We start from the raw sequence: 4816 nt of genomic DNA on the forward strand, positions 1-4816 counted from the left end.
GTACTCATTTCCAACCCTCACCTTACTGGCAGCATCTCTGTACATGGCTCGCACAGCTCTCACTAACCATTCTTCTATCCCAAGTTTCCTCATTGACCACCAGATAAGGGATCGGGGGACCCTGTCAAAGGCTTTCTCCATGTCAACGAAAGCCAGGTACAGAGGTTTATCCTTAGCTAGGTATTTCTCTTGCAACTGTCTCACTAGAAATAAGGCATCAGTAGTGCTTTTACCTGGCACGAACCCAAACTGCATCTCATCTAAATTGATTCGCTCCCTGTTATATATATATCGAGTATAAGTGGCATCAGGTGTAGTTTGCAAGGGAGAAGACTGTACTGGTATGGTCATGTGATACATATGGATAAGGACAGCTGCATCAAAAAGTACTGATCTCCAATTGTTGAGGGAATGTATGGAAGGGGCAAACTTAGGAAGGCATGGCATAAAGTGGTGAGAAAGGTGTTGGGCCTCACAGAAGAGATGACAAGCTAAGTAAAATCGTGGCTATCATGCATACAAATATGTCTTCTACATCCCTCTCTCAGCCAAGAGATTCTAGTCTTATATGTTAATGGGTTCTGATGCCATGTAAAAGCACCTGTGCTTGGGCCACATAAAGTGCTGATGTCGGTGCCACTTAAAAGCACCCAGTACACTCTGTAAAGTGGTTGGTGTTAAGAAGGGCATCCAGCCATAGAAACTATTCCAAAACTGACAGATGGAGCTTGGGCAGCCCTCAAGCTGACCAACTCCTGTCAGACAGTCCAGCCTATGCCAGCATGGAGAATAGACATTGAAAGATGATGATGATGATGATGTGTATAAACATGTCATAAAAATGGAGAACTGAGATGTTGTAGTGTTCATGCCTTTCTCAGTCTCAGTAGCAATGTAAATAAAGTGGTACAGATTCTGTATAATAGATGCAGTTCTTTTGATGTAATTCTTTCTTATACCTACAGCTCTATAGACTATGAAAGTAGTTATATTAGAATGGTTCAAGACAATAGTTGTGTCAAACTGGACCACTTACAAATTTCGTAGAAGAAATTAGATACAAAAACAACAAATTTCAGCAAAACATTAAGAAGCTAATTCATTTGTTTAAATATAAATTTAGTTAATTTATTGAATTATCTTCAAAAACGAACAAGTTAGTTGACTTGACTAGAAAGAAATTCTTACTTCTGATTTCGAACATGTTCATAATTTATTGTAATCAAATTGGCACAGCTGCCCGAATCTGATTGTTTTAATTCTATTAACTCTTTAGTTACTGTCCAACTTGGTTCACTATTTGTTTCATTGTTGTCATTTAAGTAAGTTTAAATCCTTAATTAACTTTCTTTCTCTGCTGCTTGTCTTTAGTTGTGTTATGCTTTCCTTTCGTGCAAGTAAGTTTCCTCTAATTTGCTGATGCTAAAACACACTATATTTTATAGTAGCCTTCAATAGGATTACAATCCAATTACAAGACCTCAACTTAGGCCACTAGTATAGAAATACTTGTAAGAGGAAAGAAATACTTTTGAATGGGAAGAGAAGGTAGTTGTAAATATTTTCCCTATTCCTTGATATTGTTTTAGCTACTGGTGACACATAAAGGGTTCCTGTGCCAGTGACACATAAAAGCACCTATGCCAGTGATGCAATGAAAGCACATGTGCTGGTAACACATTAAAAGCACTTGTGTTGGTGACATAATAAAGGCATCCATGCCAGTGACATGTAAAAGGCACTCGTGCTGGTGCCATGTAAAAGGCACCCATGCTGGTGACATGTTGCAGACACCTATGCTAGAGACATATAAAAGGCACACCGGTGACATGTAGAAGGCAACTGTGCCAGCGACACGTTAAAGGCACCTCTGCCAGTGACATGTAATTGGCACTTATACTGGTAACACTTTAAAGGCACCCATGCCAGTAACATATTAAAGGTACGCATGCTGGTGATACATTAAAAGCACCCAGTAAAATCTGGGGAGTGGTTGGTGTTAGGAAGGGCATCCTGCCATGAAAACTATCCCAACAGAGACTGGAGTCTGGTGCAGCTCTCTGGCTTACCAATTCAAGTCAAACCATCTAACCCAGCATGAAAGACGAAGCCCATTATACATGGCCAGTTCCACTGTGAAACCAACAAATTAAAAGACCAGGATGCACCATGGATGTAGCTTAAGAAGGATGACCTAAAAAAGAATATTGAAAGCCTAATCATCACTGCCCAGGACCAGGCGTTGAATACCAATTCGACGACAAAGAATATATACTACACAAGTGCAACAAACCTCTGCTGAATGTGCGGGAAGACAGTCAAATTGTGACTTACATTGTTAGTGCTTGTGAAAGTCTTGTGCAGAAAGAGTACAAGCATAGACTCGACAAGGTAGTGCAAAAACTCCACTGGCTACTATGCTGTAAGTATGGATATGAGGTTACAGGTGCTTGGTACTATATACACCAGAAAAAGTAGTGGATGAAAAGAGGAAGGCAAAAATCCTCTGGGACTTTCACTTCCAGACAGACAAGGTATTAGAGTACCAAAGGCTGGATATAGTAACCTTTAGGAGGAACAAACAAAAGTGCCTAATAATTAACGTGACAGTGCCAGGAGATCAACGTATCATCATGAAAGAAAGAAAAAGGCTGATAAATATGGAGAATTGAGATTGCTAAGATGTGGCAGCTATGAGAGTCAAACATAAAGGTTATCCCTATTATCAGTGGAACATTAAGTTCAATACCACCCAATCTGAAAAAACATCTAAAAACTTAAATACCTTACAATCTAGGTGTATTGCAAAAGTCAGCATTACTTCGAACTGCACACATATTGCATAAAGTATTGTCTGTCTGAGGTCCTTGTTGTAATTTGACAAACAGTACAAGCCCCTCCCCCCCCCAATAAACACAATATCTTCAATCAACAGCCTCATGATACTGTGTACTGTTTGACACCTGTAATAATAGTAATAATAATAATAATAATAATAAATGCCCTGATGCAGTACCAGGCAGTGGCTCTCATGGTTTCTGATCTTAATTGATTGGAAGTGTTATCATGTACATTGTTTTGTCTTGGTATAAAAAGATGGACTACAGCAAATATTCTGCTTAATACCACAGATTTGCTTGTCGGTTCTTTGACCTTAACCAGTTGAGCATGTCCCTTAGTGGTTGATGATATGTGCATCTCTGATCATGAGAAGAAGTAGTGGGGGAGCATCATAGCCATGTGCTGAGAGGAGTTCTTTGGGGTTTGAATAATTCACCTTTGGAAACATGGGTATTTTGCTCAACATCCTTAAACAAACCTTATTCAGGGACCTTTTGAGCAGGATGGGCTACTTGACTTGAAAAATATTCTAACTGAGCCCCACCTGCGAGGTCATGCACTGTTTATCTTGATATGAGATCACCATGTTGCGCACATATGGTTGTGATTCATGTGCCTGGTGTACCCTTGTACCCTTATCAGACAGGTAGTCATGATGGGTATACTGGGCTTCGTATATTTTACCCCAGTGTCACTTTGATGGCATGCACTGCTCTCTCACTCAATAATAATAATAATAATAATAATAATAATAATAATAATAATAATAATAATAATGGTCTTCACAAATAGGGCTGATCCAGAGTCAAACAGCAACAATAATCTTAATAAATGAGCTGATGGAGCTGAATGAGTTGAATAACAAATGGGTTGAGTGTTAGTTATTTTGTGTAATGTGTTGTGATTCTAACTTTATTAATGCAATTAAAAATGATCTTGTAATAAGCTGTTTAATGATGGTTACTGAATAAATCAAATAATTATCTACAGTTACTTACTGTTCCTACTTGAAATCCTACTTGTGGAACAAGGACATTGCTAAGATTGTAAAAATATACTAATGTCTTCCCTCAGACATTTTAGAAGTTCAAATGATGATAAAAAGAAAGCAAAAACAAACAACAAAATGAATCAATCAAGATAAAAGGACAAGCTTATAACTTCTAAGATATCCTGTGATGCTTTTGATTTTTCTTTATCTCTCTTAAACAAATTGGCTGTTATGATTATTTGACCGAATCTGATGCTAACTTTAATTTTCTTCAGCATGGCTGAGAGGTAAGATATTTGCTTCCCAAACACATGGTTCTGGGTTCTGTCCCACTGTGTAGCACCTAGGTCAAGAGTCTTCTACTATAGTCCTGGACTGACCAAAGTCTTGTGAGTGAATTTTGTAGACAAAAACTGAAAGAAACCCATATATATATATATATATCATCATCAACATTATACATCCGTTTTCCATGCTGGCATGGCTTAGATGGCTTGACCCAGAGCTGGCACACTGGAGAGTTGCACCAGGCTCTAGTCGTCTGTTTTGGCTTTGTTTCTATGGCTGGAAGCCTTTCTTAATACCAGCCACTTTACAGAGTGTAGTGGACGTCTTTTACATGTCACTGGCATGGGCTCCTTTCATGTGTCACATGCATGAGTATCTTTTACATGTCACCCACATTGGCCATGACCATGATTTCACTTAGCTTGACATGTCTTCTCAAGCACACCAAGTTGCCAGAAGTCTTGATCACTTGTCATCATGACCAAAGACCACGTTTCACCACTGCATCCCACATCTTCCTGGGTCTACCTCTTCCACACAAACATACACATATACATATATGTACATACACACACACACACACACACACACACACACACACACACACACACACACACACACATATATATCCAAGAAAGTTAGGGGTTGTGAATCCAACCCACTAAGGGATAATATCTATCCACTGGGAGAGTGTAT

Source organism: Octopus bimaculoides, chromosome 3 (assembly GCF_001194135.2).
Source record: "Octopus bimaculoides isolate UCB-OBI-ISO-001 chromosome 3, ASM119413v2, whole genome shotgun sequence".
NCBI lineage: Eukaryota > Metazoa > Mollusca > Cephalopoda > Octopoda > Octopodidae > Octopus > Octopus bimaculoides.